Source organism: Martes martes (assembly GCF_963455335.1).
Source record: "Martes martes genome assembly, chromosome: 6".
Taxonomy (NCBI): domain Eukaryota; kingdom Metazoa; phylum Chordata; class Mammalia; order Carnivora; family Mustelidae; genus Martes; species Martes martes.
The window spans coordinates 63,315,055-63,333,296 of NC_137893.1; positions in this window are offsets into that span (position 1 = coordinate 63,315,055).

An 18,242-nucleotide genomic window follows, 5' to 3' on the forward strand; every position below is an offset into this window, starting at 1 on the left:
TTCTTTTTTTTCTTTTTTCAGTTTTGGAAGATTGTATGTTTCTTCCTAGAAATATTTTTTCTTGGTTGTCTAATTTATCCAATTTGTTGGCCTATAATTTTTCATAGCCTCATAACCCTCTGTATTTCTTTTAAAAAATATTTATTTATTTGAAAGAGAGTAGAGAGAGAAGCAGAGAAAGAGACAGACAGGTAGACTCCAGGCTGAGTGTAGAGCTTGAAAGGGGCTTGATCTCACGATGTTGAGATTGTGACCTGAGCTGAGTCTGACCGAGCCACCTAAGTGCCCCTTTAAAGATTTTACTTAGAGAAAGAGAGAGAGAGAGAGAGAGAGAGAGAGAGAATGAGAATGAGTGGGGGAGGGGAAGAGGAAGAGGGACAAGCAGACTCCCTGATGAACATGGAGCCCAACAAGGGGCTTGATCCCAGGACCCTGAGATCACGACCTGAGCCAAAGTCAGATCCTTAACTGACTGAGCCAGCTAGGTGACCCAACCCTCTGAATTTCTGTGGTGTTGGTTGTTACTTCTCCTTAACATTTCTGATTTTATTTATCTGAATCCTTCCTCTTTTTTTCTTGATGAATCTGGCTAAAGGTTTATCAATGTTGTTTATCTTTGCAAAGAAATAGCTTTTGGTTTTATTGATATGTTGTATTTTTTAGTCTCTATTTCACTTATTTCTTCTCTGATCTTTATTATACCCTCCCTCCTATGAACTTTGGGGTTTGTTTTTCTTTTTCTAGCTTTTTTTTGGGGGGTAAGTGTAGTTTGTGTATTTGAGATTTTTCTTATTTCTTGAGGTAGGTCTGTATTGTTATAAATTTCCCTAGACTTGCTTTTGCTGTGTTCCAGAAATTTTGGACTGTAGTTTTTTTTTTTTTCCATTTGTCTACATGTGTTTTAATTTGTTTATTTTTAAAGATTTTATTTATTTATTTGACAGAGAGAGAGAGAGAGAGAGCACAAGCAGTGCGAGTGGCAGGGAGAGTGAGAGGCAGGCTCCCCATTGAACAGGGAGCCCAATGCAGGGCTCAATCCCAAGATCCCATGATCATGATCTGAGCCAAAGACAAATGCTTAACTGACTGAGCTATCCAGGCATCCTTGTAATTGATTTCTATTTTCATGCCATTGTGGCTGGAAAAGATACATGATATGATTTTAGTTCTCTTAAATTTCTTAAGACTTGTTTCATGGCCTAACATATTATCTATCTTGGAGAATACTCCATGTACACTTGAAAATAATCTGTATTCTGCTGTTTTGGGATGCAATGTTCTGTATATATCTGTTAAGTCTATTTGGTCTAATGCTTTATTTAAAGACACTATTTCCTTATTGATTATTTGCCTGAATGGTATATCTATTGATGTAAGTGAGGTGTTAAAGTCCTCTACCATTATTGCATTGTTGTAAATTTCTCCCTTTGTTAAGATTTGCTTTATTTACTTAGATGCTCCAATGTTTGGTGCGTAGATAATTACAATTGTTATAGACTCTTGTTGGATCAACCCTTTGACATTAGGTAATGCCCTTTTTGTCTCTCGCTAGTCTTTGATTTAAAGTTTGTTTGCTTAAAATATTGCTGCTACTTTGATAAGTGATTGCTCTACTTTTTTTTTTTTTTTGGTATGTTTCCTTTTACTTGTGAATTTTTTTCTTATCATAATTTTCTTACTTCTGATTATGACCTTTTCTTTTCCATTTAAATGTTCCTTGAACATTTTTTTATAAGGCTAAATTAGTGCTAATGAACTTCTTTAACTTTTGTTTTCTGGGAGACTATCTGTCCTTCAATTCTGAATGATAACCTTGCCAGCAGAGAATTCTTGGTTGTAGCTGAAAAATCAGCTGATAGCCTTATGGGGTTTCCCTTGTATGTTACTAGTTGCCTCTCTCTCGATGATTTTAAAATTCTCTATCTTTAATATTTACTGTTTTAATTATTATATGTCATGATGTGGACCTCCTTGTGTTCATTTTGTTTGGAACTTCTATGATTCTTGAAGCTGGATGTTTTTCCCCTTTCTAGGTTTGGAAATTTTTCAGCTATTATATCTTCAAGTATGTTTTCCGTGCCTTTCTCTCTTTTTCTAGGACCCCTATAATACAAATGTTTCTTTGCTTGATGTAGTCCAAGAGATCCTTTAAGGTATCCTCACTTTTAACATTCCTTTTTCAGAAAGAACTCTTATCATAACAAGAAGACAATGTGACTTAAAAATGCATAAAATATTTGAACAGTATTTCATCCTCCCCATCAAAAAAGGAAAACAACACAGAAAGATTCTCAACATCATTAATAATTAAGGAACTGCAAATTAAAGCTATAATGAGATGTTACTACATATCTTTCTAGAATGAATGAGATTAAAGAGATTTTAATCTCCCTGATAATAAGAACAGTTTTTAGCAGGGATATGGAGTAACTAGAACTAGTATACTGTCTGTGGATATGAAAATAGTGTCACTTCGGAAAAATGTTTCAGTTAAAAAAAATGCCACCACTTGGTATGTACCCAGGAGATTTGAAAATATATCTTTACACAGACACCTATGATTGTTTATGGTGTTTTATCCATAAAAGTCTCTAATTGGAAACAAGACAGTGCACATCAACTGAAGAATGCCAAAACATTGCAAGAATTCATACAGTGGAACACTTGGCAATTTAAGGAAATGAATTATTGACACATGCATCAACATGGAGGAATCTCTGAAACCTTACCCTTGTATAAAAAGTCAAACACAGGGCACCTGGGTGACTCAGTGGGTTAAAGCCTCTGCCCTCAGCTCAGGTCATGATCCTAGAGTCCTGGGTTTGAGCCCCACATCAGGCTTTCTGCTCAGCGGGGAGCCTGCTTCCCCCCCTCTCTGTCTCTGCCTGCCTCTCTGCCTACTTGTGATCTCTGTGAAATAAATAAATAAAATCTTAAAAAAAAAAAAGTCAAACACAAAAGAGTATACACTGTACAATGCTATTTATATGAAACCGTAGGAAAAAAAAATCTATAAATTAGAAAACAAAATAGTGGTTGCCAAAGGCCAGGTTGGATGGGGATGACTGGCTGGTAAGGGAATATGGTTTGGGGATGAAAGCATTACCTATCGTGATTGATGTGTTAGCCACGAAGTTTTTTATTTGTCACACTTACCAAATTGTACACTTAAAACTGGTAGATTTCACTATTTGTAACTTGGACATCTATAGAAATTATTTTGTTTAGAATGCTATAAGAATGCACAGTACATGAGGCATACCTGGAATTGTTTGGGTAGGTTGGCAGGCTTGAAGGAATTTTTGGAAAAGCAGAAGCTGACTGGGAGCTCCGTGAATGCAGGAGGGTGTCTTTCTTGTGCACTACTGTGTATCCAGTCTCTGTCCTTATGCTCAGCACATGGTATGTGCTCAGTAGAAACCTACTGATTGAATGAAGAATGATAGTCTTTCCGACTGTCAAAGAATGAAGATTGGGACCAAGAGAGAGCAGTGTGAATTTCCAGAGATTGGCAAGGAGAGGACAGGAAAGTAGAATAAGCTAATTATGTGGAGCCCTCAGTGCCACAATTGTACATATTAACTGTACTCTAATGATAATAATATTAAAGCTACGTTCTGTCAAAACCAAACAAATAAATACATGATCTTAAATTTTTAAGGAGGGAAAATGATACACGAATTCCTCTGGTAACAGTGTGGATGGAAGCTAATGGAGAGGAGAAAATTTGGAGTTAGTGAGGAGAGCATTTGGGAGGCTGTTGAGACATGTGGGTCAAAGGAAAGTTCAAATGTGGTAGAAATGAACATAAAGAAGGTCTTGGAGATCTTTATCCTTTCCTTTTTGCGGACTTTTGATTTGGGCCTAGAAAATATTTTCCTTTGAAAAACAATTTTTCTGATTATTTAGAGTAATCCATGGCACAAGGATTAGAAAATTAAACATAGAAGAAAATTAACATGTCTATTAATTTTATCAACTTAAAAATTTTAGTATATATACTTCTGATTTGTGTATTTGTTTTTTTTTAATTTTTTTAAAATTTATTTATTTGTTAGAGAGAGAGAGCAAGCACAGGCAGACAGAGTGGTAGGCAGAGGCAGAGGGAGAAGCAGGCTCCCCGCCGAGCAAGGAGCCCGATGTGGGACTCGATCCCAGGACGCTGGGATCATGACCTGAGCCGAAGGCAGCCGCTTAACCAACTGAGCCACCTAGGCGTCCCCTGATTTGTGTATTTGTGATTGTATGTATTTTTTAAACAAATATGAAGGTTGGATGAAAAAATGTTAAGTTGGAAAACTGCAGTTTAAGGAGTTTTAGGTAGTTTCTGGTTTCTAGGGTAGACCCTTCCTTTGTGTTGGGAGATATTCTTCATTCTAGCAGAAGTCCCAAATTGCTGAGGAATTGATCCCAGTGTAGAAATTTCAGCCTGAGTTGTGTTCTGTTTAGTAAAAGTTGATAACCGGTGGTAACATGATTTGCCCCTTACACTTGAAGATATTTTCTACATACAATTGGAAACTTCAGCTCCTTATGCCCGACTGTGAATGGGGGTCCATATTTGGGCAAAGGCAATGACATTTGTCCAAGTAATTGCTTTCAGGTGGAGGGACTGGTAGACAATGACCAGACTGCCTATCAGACAGTGTGACCTGGACTGAATGAGGTCTTGGGGAATGTTCTTTGGATTTCTTACACTGCGATGGACTGGATCATGAGGATTAGATCAGAGTCTAGTTGTTGTTCACCTTTCCAATCATCCCAGGACAGAAAATGGAATAAATATTAAGTTAGAGGAGAAAAGGATGGCTATAGCCTGGAGGGCAAAGTGGGTCAATGTTTCAAAAGAGACAGTTGACAAAAGAGTCACAACAATGGTGTGAAACAGGGTGGGGGCCAGAAGGTGTCCTCTATTTCTCCCAACCTTATTCCTAGAAAGTTTTAAGGACTGTGGAATTATCAAGAAAAAACAAGTGTTTTTTTTTTGTTTGTTTTTTGGTTTTTTTTGTTTTTTTTTTTTAAGGTAAGGAAGTGGAGGGAGCTGTCTAGAAAAATATTGCCAAGGAAAGGAAGTTTATTAATAATAGAGCAGTTATAAGATCACCACTGTACCTGGATCAAAAGCAATAAAAATGTAATTCTAGAGAATGACTGCTCCATCTTTTGGGGCTGCTATCACAAGACACCATCAACTGGGTAGCTTATAAACAACAGAAATTTTTTTCTCACAGTTCTGGAGGCTAGGAAATCCAAGATCAGGAACTGGCAGATTCAGTGTCTAGTGAGAAGCTACTTCCTGGTTCCAGATGAATGTCTTCTTGTGTCCTCACATGTGGGAAGGGGCAAGAAAGCTCTTGGGGTCTCTCTCATAAGAACACTAATCCTATTCATGAGGGCTCCACCCTCTATCTGAGTCACCTCTGAAAGACCCCCCACCTTCTAATACCATTACATTGGGGATTAGGTTTCAACATATGAATTTGGGGGGGGGGGACAGTATACAGTAGTAACTTACTTTTTTTTTTTAAAGTAGATTTTGGGTCTAAGCATAAATTAGACTAATAGAAAACTTTGATTTCTTGCTATTTTGAAAAATATTTAGACTATCTTGTGCTATTCTGAGAATTAAATATTCAGTTACTATATATCCTCTTGAATTTTACCTATTCTAGATTAATACAAATTTTAGAAATGTACAAATAAATGCTAATTGGATGCAGTTTTTTGATAAGCTTTATAGCTCTTTAGGTTATTTTGCTTAATGAGTTTTTGAATGGGCCTATAGGTCAATAGTAAAAGTCATAAGTTCTGGGGTGAGATTGGTTAGTGTTCTACTTCTATTTAAACAGAAATGACTTTGAGTGATAGGTAATTTCTTTAAGCTGCAGGTTCTTCTGTAAAACATGGATAATGCCTTGCTCAAAACTGTCCTGAGGATTTTATGAAATAATCCATGTCAAATGCTTTGTACTTAAGATGTTCTCAGTGTTCCCACAGTGAGGATAGGAAATGCTATTTCTATTATTAAAAGAGAATTATAAACTTAACAAATTTAACTCTGAAAGCTCTTTGGTCAAAATCCCCTTTCTCAAGTCTTTTTTAAATTGATATATAATTATCATAAAATGTTATGTTTCAGGTATGCAACATATTGATATAACAATTCCATGCATACATTACTCAGGGTTCACCACAATACGTGTAGTCACCATCTGTCACTATACAACATTATTCCAATGTTATGGATTTTATTTAATATACTGTATTTTCCATCTTTCTGACATTTATTTTGTAACTAGAAGTTTGTACCTTTTAATCCCCTTTGTCTATTTCACCCATCTACTTTCTGGTAACCATGAATATGTTCTTTGTATTTAAGAGTCTGGTTTTTTTGTTGTTGTTCATTTTTGTTTTTTAGATTCCATGTATAAATGAAATGATATGGTATTTGTCTTTCTCAGTCTGACTTATTTCACTTAACATAATGCCCTTTAAGTCCATCCATGTTGTTGCAGATCACAAGATCGCATTCTTTTTTATGCCTGTGTAATATCCCATGGTGTATTTATATCAAACCTTCTTTATCCATTCATCTGTTTATGGACACAGGTTGCTTCCATCTTGGATACTGTAAATAACATTGCAGTAAATCTAGGAGAGCATGTATCTTTTCAAATTAGTGTTTTTGTTTTATCTGGGTAAATACCCGGTGGTGAAAATTATTGGATGATATGGTATTTCTACTTTTAAATATTTGAGGAAGCTCATACTGTTTTCCACAGTGGATGTACCAAATTACATTCCCATCAACAGTGCATGAGTGCATGAGTGTTCCCTTTTCTCCACATCCTTGCCAAACTTATTTTTAGTCTTTTTATACTTATCATCCTGCCTGGAGTGAGATGTCTCATTATGGTTTTGATTTACATTTCCCTATTTATTAGTGACGTTAAGCATCTTTTTGTGTGTCTGTTTTCTATCAGCGTATCTTCTTTGGAAAAATTCAGGTCCTCCACCTGTTTTTTAGTTGGATCATTTTTTGGTGTTGAGTTTATATGTCCATGTATTTTGAATATTAATCTTCTTATTGGAAATGCCAGTTGCAAATATCTTCTCTCATTCATTAGGTCACCTTTTAGTTTTGTTGATGGTTTCCTTTGCTGTGCAAAGAGTTTTTACATCAGTGTAATCTTAATAGTTTATTTTTGTTCCTGTCTCCATTGCCTGAGGATACATATCCATAAATATGTTGCTAAAGATGATGTCCAAGAGATTACTGCTTATGTTTTCTTAAAGCGGTTTTATGGTTTCATTTTTTAAAATTCTCATTTTTATTTTATTTTTTCCTTTAGTTTGGTTGTTTTCCATTACTCTGTCTTCCAGATCACTGACTTGTTCTTCTACAACCTCTAATGTGCTGTTGATTCCCTTCAGTCTATTTTTAAATTTTAGGTATTGAATTTTTTCAGCTCTGATTGGTTCTTTTTCAGGTTTTCTTTCTTTCTTTCTTTCTTTTTTGTTGTTGTTGTTGTTGGCATTCTCACTGAGTTCCTCCACTTTTTTGTTAAGTCCAGTTAGTATCTTTATGACCATAACTTTGAATTTTTTATCGGACGTATTGCTTAACTGTTTCATTTAGCTCTTTGTGGTTTTTGTCTTATTCTTTCATTCGGGACACATTCTTCTGTCTTCTCATTTTGTCTAACTCTCTGTGTTTGTGTCTAGGTTTTGGGCAGGTCAGCCATATCTCCTGGTCCTGAAAGTAGTGGCTTTGTACAGAAGAGATCCTGTGGCGCCCCACAGTGCAATACCCCCTGGTCATTAGACCATGTGCTTCAGGGGTGTCCTCTGTATGGGCTGTTTGGCCCTACTGCTGTGGCTGAGCTCCAACTGCTTTCTGTCCAGCTAGGTGCAATGACCCACTTTGCCTACTATGAGCACAGTGGGTAGAGTTTGTTTTGCCTGCTGTGGAGAGGTCTGAGGCCACCAGGAGTTCATTGATGAGTGGGAGCAGCAGTCAGCCTACATGTTGGCAATTAGCTTCCCTGCCACAGTTGTGGGCACACTGAATGTCAGGACTTGCTCCCTGAGCAGCCAGCTAAGAACCTGAGCTGTTGGAACTGTGGATATTACCAGTGTGTGGAGTTATCTTCCTTTCTGGCCAGGGCTGTTACAGGGTGTGGCGCTTGTGGTATTCCATTTGTGACTAGGTTCACTGTGGGTTTGGTTCCTGGCCATGTCTTCACACTTCCTACCCTTTTCAATGTGGCCTTCTCTTTGCCATTCACTGTGGAAGGTCTGTTTTGCTGGTCTTCAGGTCACTTTCAGAGTTAGTTGCATATATGTAGCTGACATCTCAGTGTGTTCAAGGGATGAGGTGAGCTCAGGATCCTACTACTCTGCCATCTCTCTGTCTCCCTTCTTGATCTCAACTCTTTAGACAAGAATGTGATCTAAATAAAGACTGGTAAACTACATTCCCTCCCTGTCCCCATGGATGCTGAGGGACCCAAGTGGGATTGAGGGTCACCTGCTTCAGATTCTGTGGGTTATGCCATGGAGTTTTGCCACTGATCCATCTCTGGCTAGTAAGGACCTGAAATTTGGGTATCTGCTGTGGCTAAGAGAACTTGTAAGTATTTATGCTAATTATTTCATAGTGTTAGCTAGGTTACATATTCCCCAACGGAATATTTTATTTACATGTGACTTATTTCTAACTCAAAAAAAGGTTTTAGGCTGTTAATAAACAAAAACAATACAAAATGAAAAAGCAAGGGGATAGGTGCTACTAGGGAATAAAAGTGAAACAATTCTTTTCACCTTGTGGAAGACTTGAACTTTGACTCAGACTTGGACTTGAATGCTGTTTTCTAGCTGCCTCCTTGGGAAAGTGATCTTCATGCACTTTCCTTCCATAAGATAACATGATTGACTCTACCTTGTTTAAGTGTTGCAGTGAGTGAATAAGGAGAGTCAAGAGATGCAGTAGGTAGAATGGTGCTTGTGGTTTGCTCATCCCTTATTCCTCAACATTCTTATTCAGCCCGAATTTAGTTCTGAGTTTCTTGGAAACTAAAGCAAAAACGAAGAAGTTAATATCTAGTATAAGATCAAATAACTGTTATCAAAGACCTTGGCTTTGAATTTGGGAAGAAGTCCTTGGAGTTTCTTATATAAGAAAGCAAATGAGCAGTGTAATGGGTACCTACTACTATAAATATAGATTTATAAAAAGACAAATTTGGCAATTTTTGTATCGACCTTCTTTAAAAGCCAAGGACATAACATTAAATCTTAATTTGTGAAGGCATTTCTAAAGGAAGCTGAGATAATTTGGTTTGAATACATAGCTTCTCAACAGCATAACCTAATGCAAGAATAAAATTAGAAATTCTAAAAATTGTGTGTTTATAAGATGACCTTTAAGTTTTTCATGAGTATTAGCTCTCTCAAGTTATCCTTTGGCAAAATGCTAGATTGCTGGGTTGAATACAACCGTCAATTGAATTTCATGCTGCTTATTCCTATAGCAGATGAATTTATTCTGTATTTTCTGTGGTCATAACTCCAGACTGTCTCTCATTGTGAGGACTAATGTAACACAATTATTTTGAGAGTACTGATTGAAAAAAAAATGTTTGAATTTAAGTTTGTAGGTGATTTTATCTGATTGAGGTTGGAGGTACTGCACAGGGCAAGTCTTCCTCCAGGCTATTAATTTCATTTAAATTTTAACCTTGAGGTGTATCATGTTCTAATGGAGAGAGCATGGCTTTCTGGTCAGACTGATGTTTGAATCCTGGCTCTGCCAATTACTAGTCATGTGACCTTCAGAAATTTACTTCCCCTTTCATTTCTTGGAGACTTTACTTTCCTCATCTGTAAAATGTATCTGAGAAATTCACCCTGTGGAGTGTTCCTGAGAACAGTTGTACATAAAGTGCCCTACACAGGTCTAATTGAGATAGTGAACGTTGGACGTGGGGTTTATTTAGGTTCTCCACAATCTAATGCTCCATTCAGACAGGAAATAGTTTTCTTATGATGGATTAAGTGTGGATTATCAGACACTCCTGTTCCTTTAACAAGTCCATCCTCTCAGTCTTGCCTTTCTCTAAAAAATGGCTACTTCTGGGGCACCTGAGTTGCTCAGTTGAGTAAATGTCTGACTCTTGATTTTGGCTCAGGTCCTCAGAGTCATGAGATCAAGCCCCATGTTGTGCTCCATACGCAGTGTGAAGTCTGCTTGGGATTCTCTCTCTCTCCCTCTCTCTACCTCTGCTCATATGCACCCTCTATCTCTAAAATAAATCATTAATCTTTAGAAAAGGATTACTTCAATCATCTATGAATTCATTTTAAAAATGAAAATAATGAAGATATGATTAAATGGTCTTGTTGCTCCAGGGTTAGTGCTATAAGCAAAATTCCCCTCAATTTATTTCATAGTCTATGGACTGATAATGTAAGATTGTGATAACAAATGGGTTTGACCATTTATTCATCAGATTTCCTCAGTAAAATCATTGCCAATATTAGTTATTGAATATTTTAGAATAAATATTAGCTTAGAATTTAGTAGTTAAATTGATTCCGGACTTCTGAAGAGTTAATATATTCATTTTTTAAAAAAAGATTTTATTATTTGAGAGAACGTGTGCATGAGCGGGGCGGTGTAGTGGGGGGGCAGTGGCACACGGAGCAGCAGACTCCCTGCTGAGCAGGGAGCCCCATGTGGAACTTGATTCCAGGACCCTGGAATCATGACCTGAGCCAAAGGCAGATGCTTAACCAACTGAGCCACCCACGTGTCCCTGGTATATTCATTAATGGAAAGCTGAATCTAAATAAGAATTTAAAGTTAATTCTTTTGATTTGATATTTTGCCCATTTCATCTTTTAACATTGCTAGCTCTATTTTTTATTTTTGAAATATTTCTAATTCAAAACAATTTTTAAAATTTACATGAAATTCGTCTTTTTTTAAATTTAAAGGGCCAATCTGACATTAAAAACATTGAATTTTTCCATTTTTCACAATATGAGCAGAGGGAGATTTAGGCTATTCTATTTTTTTCCTACAGAGCTTTAAAAATTCAAACCAACTGGAATTTTGTATAAAATTCATGAATACGTACCGAATTATATTTTTAGTAAGCTTTACTCTATAGGAAAGAGACATTTCTTCTTAGTCGGAAAAAATCTGTGCACTGTCCCCATTTGAATGCCTCCAAAGCAAGAGCTTTTGTGAGAATTTACAGGAACTGTCTTGCTATCAGAATTTTGGTCAGGAAAGTGGAATGGTTTATGTTTCAAGTGCCATTGGCAATCACTTTACCAGCCCTGTCACATGGCAGGTGAGGGAATGAGACTCAGAGGTAATTTGCTGACAAACAGTGCTAATCTGGAACTGGAATTAGGGCTCCTGATTCCCAGGTGATCACACTAAAATATAAGGTGACATGAGAGAGAAAATACTCTTACCCCAAACGTGATTTGATGCATTTACCCCAGATTCACAGCCATTCTTCCTTATGAGAATTTTGGACAGAATTTCTTTCTTTCTTTCTTTTTTTTTTTTAAGAGTTTATTTATTTGACAGAGAGAAAGAGATCACAAGTAGGCAGAGAGGCAGGCAGAGAGAAAGGGGGAAGCAGGCTCCCTACTGAGCAGACAGTCTGATGCACGGCTCCATCCCAGGAGTCTGGGACCATGACCTGAGCCATAGGCAGAGGCTTAACCCACCGAGCTACCCAGGCGCCCCTTTGGACAGAATTTCTTTAGCTGATTATTGTGCCATAGATTTCTTGCAGTTTGGAGAAGTTTATGAATCCTTTTTCAGAATAATTTAAAGTATTTTCAATACCTTAAAGTGCATATGGTAAAATACATTTTATTAAAAAAGGAAACGAAACTAGTGTAGTTATCAAAATATTCACCTTTGAAAGAGTATATACATATAATCTTCCTCATTAACACATTAGATAACAAGATATAGCAGTAGCTCTAATAGCAACTTTAGTGCTTCCCAAGTATGGGAATTTTGAGGGATCTGTAATAGGGAAAGATCTGTAGCCTTTGTGGGAAACCAGACATAGGCCTGCCAACGTCATGGGGGTTTGTTGCTTATAATAACAAATGAAGGACATGTTAAATTTCAGTTAGAAGTCTGTGAAAATAGGAGGTGCCTGGCTGGCTCAGTTGGTAGAATATGTGACTCTTGATCTTGGGGTTGTAAGTTTGAGCCACATGTTGGGTGGAGAGATTATATAAAAAAGAAGATAGGGAAAACAAAGCTATAATTTTTCCTTTTCTTGTTCATCGAACCCCTAATTTCTCGAATCCCAAGTTACAAACCTCTGCTCTAAAGTGAAGCTATCTGGGCAAGTAAAGGTTTGAAGAGCTACAGTATTTCTGGGCCTCCAACTTAAACATTTGTACCAAACTTTCAGGTTTTCATTTTAGGTCAGATTATACATCAGATTCTTAGAAACAGATTCTTTGAATAAGAATCTTAGAATAAGGCTAAGCATCTTAGAATAATTTTTTGAAGAGCGATCCATAGGTTTTCTGTATCAGGATACTTTCGAAAGCTTGTTGCCTTGCAGATTTCTGAGCCCTGCCTCATTTATCCTGGGTCAGAATTTCTGAGGCAAGGCCTGGACACCTGCAAGTTCAACAATCAGTCAAGTGGATGTTATACACATCCCAGCTTGGGACTGTCTAGGGTAGCTGAGCTAGTAATGGGCATACATGAACTAGGTGGGAAGATGGCCTGTAGGCGGGGGACGCGTGATTTTGACAGAGGTTGAAGTCACTCTGCAAACTGTTGTCCTGTTATATTTCTTAGGATGATTACATAAAGAAACTAGTTCTAAGTCTGCATTCATCTATAATACACATGGATGGGTGATGTCTTTTACTGGTTAGGTAAAACCTGAAGTGAGACTATTGCAGCTGCTGGTAGAAGAGGAGGTGAGCTGCTTAGGTTCACCCAGAAGCAAATAGGAGGAAGGATCTGGAATCAGGTGGAGGACACAGACTGGGTTTATCTGCAGCAATGGAGCCTTGCCCATTTAGAGGAACCAAACTGCCCTTGGTCAAAACAGCTCATACATCCAAGCGGAGACAGTTTGGGAGCCCAATTCTTCATGATCTGATGAGACAGACTTGCTCCCAAAGGGGGCAGACAAACTTTTGACACTGAGGGCCACTGACATTGAACCTGGGGGGGTCTTTTCAATTGCCAACTCAGTTGGCCCTTCCTTGGAAATAACTTTGCATTTGTGGGGGCAACTGTCTCCCCTACCTACCCTCCATTCTAATTACCTTACAAAATCAGACATACTGTGATTTTTAGATTATTTATTACAAAATCAGATATAAATCTCAGCCAACTTCATGTATCAACAACTTCATGTATCACATTTTGATCTTTATTTTTTTCTGACTCAATGAAAAAAAGTATTCCAAGCTTCTGTTCTGTACAGGTGCCTGCTCACTCTGCTGCTTCTACACCATGAGGTGTGGAGATCTTTCTGCTACCCTGTGCCATGGCCAGAGACTGGGGCTTTTTCCCAGGCTAGCTGGTCAACCTGCAGCCAAGGAACACCATGCAGACTGGCCTTCTCTGGGCTCTTACAGTCTTGTCATTGCAACGGTCCTCCCTGACCTGCAGTCTTTCTGCTACTGAACCTCTTTTCCCTGCTTCCTTACATCCCTGGGGATTCACTTCTAGTCAAGGACAAAGGAATTCTTTCTCCTTATGTTTCTACCCTAGAGAGTTTGTCTATAATAATCTCCCTTTCGATGGCATTCTTCCCTCAAACCCGTATTAAAAAAAAGCCCAAACCACGTGTGTATACATACATATATATGCACATGTATGTGTATGGCTTAGGCTTTTGGAGTATAAGAGCCAGAAAATGTCCCAGGCAATTCATTGTCATTCTGCCCCATCATAACCCTCCCCTGAAACAATGAACCCCTGAGCCAGTTACCTACTTGAATACGGTGAGAAAAAACATGAATTAATATCTCGATTACTTGTTAGTCACAGGATTCTACTTAATGCTTTTGAAGAAAGACATATTCAAGAAAGAAGCCCTGGTAGAATCATCTATGATCTTTGAATCAGGGATCTGGTCCTGTAATTCTGTATCTATGCCCCTTTCTGAATATTGGCCAGTCAACAGTTTCATGAAAGACATAGTCCCGGTTATTCTGATAAGTAATGAATCCCGTGCACCTATGATTATGTTAACTTCTTACCGTTTGATTCCTTGGAGTGGCATGAGAGTGAAGGAAGCAGGACACAGGCCACCTGTGTGTGTGGGGGGGGGTGGGGCAGACCATCCCCCCGCCTGCCCCCACCAAACCCTCCGCCAGCCAAAGCTGTCAGGGGGCTGAGGGAGACCTGGTGAGAGGAGATATAATTTTTATCCTTAGGGCGTGCTCTAATCCCCAAGGGTTTTATAGGCTTTTCCACCTCATTGGAATAAGAGCTACTTAAAATAAATTTACCAATTTAATAATGTAAAATTTAATTCCGTAAATTTGTACTAATGTAAACACTGCCAGCGTCTTCAGTTGATAAGGCTCAGTTTCCCAAGAAGCCCATTTCCAAATGGTTTGACCTAACAGGTCCGTGGTAGTATCTATTCCTCCCACTTGAAAGAAAAATATATTCTAGGCTTTTAGAATAATGTTACTTTTATAACCTATTGTCATCTTAGAAAACCCATTGAGTATTTACTGATTCGATGGAATATTGGAATTTTTAACTATAATATAGCCAACAGTATCATCTTCTTTACAGCTGGTAAATTAACTTTGATTCTTATTTTTTCAAGTTGAGGTATGATGGAGCCTTCAGCATCACAACATTTATTATCTAATTTATCTTCTTGAAGGTTATTCTCTGCAAGAGACTGGGAAACCAGGTCAAAGTCAACTGAAGTTCAGTGTTTGGGTTCCCAGGTCTAGACTGTTGTAAATTTGATCCTTTCAGGTTGAGATCAACTTTTTTTTTTTTTTTTTTTTTTTTTTTTCTGATTTAGAAACTGCTTATAAACGTTTCTGGGATTTAATTAAGCTGTTGCCCCCTCTTAGTTTGCATGAGATCATTAAGCTGGAGAGTTTGTTTCTCTGACAACAAAACATTTGAGCAATCAGATTAAATTAGTGGGGCAGATTGGGGGTGCCTATGACTTGATGATGTAACTAGGAACCTATAAATAAAAATAAACAAGAAAGAGAGAAAAGGCAATCTTTTAGAGTATTCTTTCAAAGGCTGGAGATAACAGGAATGTTTGTCAATATGTGAAAGCCACAATATTACATTATGCTTCAATTCTATTTTCACTTTCTTATTGAACCTACCTTTAAGCCAGATGGGAAAGTGAATTTTCTAATGAGCGAGATGAAATATTTATCAAAGCTAGATTATGCAAGTTTTGATCATAAGTCAAATAGTTGAAGCATATCAAGTCTCTAAAGAAATACATATAGATTAATGCACATATTATATTCATTGCTGGATATTAATAATGGAAGAACTGGCTATTGACCTGGAATTTATTTCCAAAAGGTTTGATTAAAGAGATCTGCATCTGGGCTGCTAACCTCCTTGTATATGATTGGCATAGAAGTTAAGCTTTCTGTGTTGGAGTGTATTCATGGGTATGAATGTCAAGGACATGTACACATGAGGTCTCAACTATAAATTATCTTGCAAAATAGTGGCGCTATTTCTGAGATGGCTTATTCTCCAGCACATAGTAGTACTGCATTTAGTAGTCATTAGCATTTACAAAGCACTGCAACATTGGGGCTTTCGTGTTATCTTGAAGCAGCTCTGAGGTTAGAGTTTATATTCATTTTACAGTGTGAAAACCTTGAGCTCTGTACTCAAATGTTGTATGGTTTTCCCACTCCCGGGAAGGGGTGAAGCTTGGGATATGGACTCTGCTTTTCAGGCTCAAGTCCAGGGCCGCCTTGGTCTGCTCCTCTCCATCCATGAACATGGTTGATCACTTATGTTTGTGATGTCCATATGCAAAGTATAGTAGTATCTATTATAGTTTTATTTCATCTGTAAGAGGAAAGAGACAGTGTCTTCGTGATACAACTGTGAGATTGCCAGTGTATGATAGAATGAGAATCATGCTTTAAAGTCATGTACACAGATTCCATCCCTAGGCATCTTGTACTTCTTTTATCCTTCTAATGGCCAGCTTTGCACAATTTAGACACGATGATGCCTAGGCTTATACTATTATAGGCTTTTGAAATAGTTTTAAAGCTGCAATTTAATAAGACCATGACATTAAAAGTGGCTATATTTTCTTTTCAATAACTACCTTCTAATAATAATATTTCTATTAATTGAGGGATTTAATTATTTATGAAAAAAGGTAACAATTTTTGTAATGAATAAATTCTATCAATATCTACTGATATTATGAATTTATTTTAAAAGAGAAAAAAAATTATAGGGGAGCCCTCCTGGCTCAGTCAGTAGAGCATGGGACTCTTGATCTCTGGATTCTGAGTTCAAACCTTAGTTAGGTGTGAGGTGTGCTTTAAATAAATAAATAAAACATTTAAAAAATTATATATAGGTAATATATACGTATTTCTTTAAATGTACTTTCTAGGCATGTACCCAATTGTTAACAGTGACCATCTCTGTGTTATGGAACTGGAAAGGGCCTCTTCATTCAGTTGTGAAATTCCATGGAAAAAGGAACCTCATTCTTTTGGCCAAATTCCATAGACATAAGGTATTTATATTTATTATTTTGATATACTTATTAGGTAAGGAAAACTTTCACATGGATTTTTTTTAATGCATTTGAATTTTTATTCTACAACACAGGCAACATAAATACAATATCTTTTAAAATATTATCTCTTTAGAATTTTCATTTTCACTTCAGATAAAATGTACACAAAATACACTTGCAAGCTTGCTTACAGGGACCTGTTAAACAATAAACAGACAGATTCTATCAAACAGTTTATCAACATACAAAGGAGGGTAGTTTCAGGTTTTTTTTTTTTTTAATTAATGTGAGCAAACTAAATAAGAAGGCAAAATAAAAACTGTACTTCCTTGACAAGTCCTTTGGAGTAAACAAAATGCTTCAAGGCTCCTGGTGAATGGGATTGCAAGGATGAATTCTGCATTTTATAGATAAAATGGTATACTGACTCAAATCATTATGGCTATACCAAGCTTCATTTATTTATAATTTTTAGTGGAAACAAGTCAATTCTTTGGCATAGTATAAGAAGGGATAAAAGAACCCTTACCACCCACTGGCTTTATTTAGAGTGGGAAATGGTAGTTGGGGAACTGTTTATAATGTAATTTATTTCTCTTAGAAAAGCAAGAAAATAATCTTAAATAATAGTCTTTTGGCATGATTAGGGCAATAAACATCTTATTCTTAGCTCCCTTCCTCCCACCCCACCCATCCACTGAAAACAAATCAACAAAGAAAAATAAGTGAAATTACTCTTTCCCTTTAGGCACCTGTTCCTGCCCCTATCATGCCATACCTGGATATCCTACCGTATGGTTTCCATTGAAGTGAAACCCAAAATATCAACACCATTAATCTTTGTCCAGTTTTGCCTATTTAGCAGGAAATGAATTTTTGTTACAGAGAACCACTTCCAACAAAATTTAGATGGAAGAATTGCCAAGGGAGGAATACAAGGTAGCCCGCATGTAATCATGAGGTAGCCATGGGTGACCACTGGTGGCTGGTAGTGTCAGGGCCCAAGATTCCCTAACTTGAAAACATATTGTATGTGGTAGCTTGAAAGATTGGCTTTTAGGTTCCCCCCTCCCTTTTTTGGCACCAGTTGGTAACATAAATTGGAAATAAATTATTCCTAGAGATTAATATTTTAAATTTAATTTGCAAATCAATTAGAAGAACTATTAGAAGAACTAAAAGCAAACTTAATTTCCAAAACAGATTATGGAACACAAAAGTGAAATAAACCACTTCGATTATTTCCATCCACAGAAGCAAGAACTTGATTCTTTAGTATCATTAGCACTTTGTCATGCTTTCTGATCTCACATATTCTAGCAAATATTGTCATTACTTTCTGTTCATACAATAATCTAAAGTAATTTAAATGATGTCAGAATATTCAAGCAGAAGGCTTTAGAGAAAATTAAATCAATTAGAATTATATGTAATTACTATAGTTTATATGTG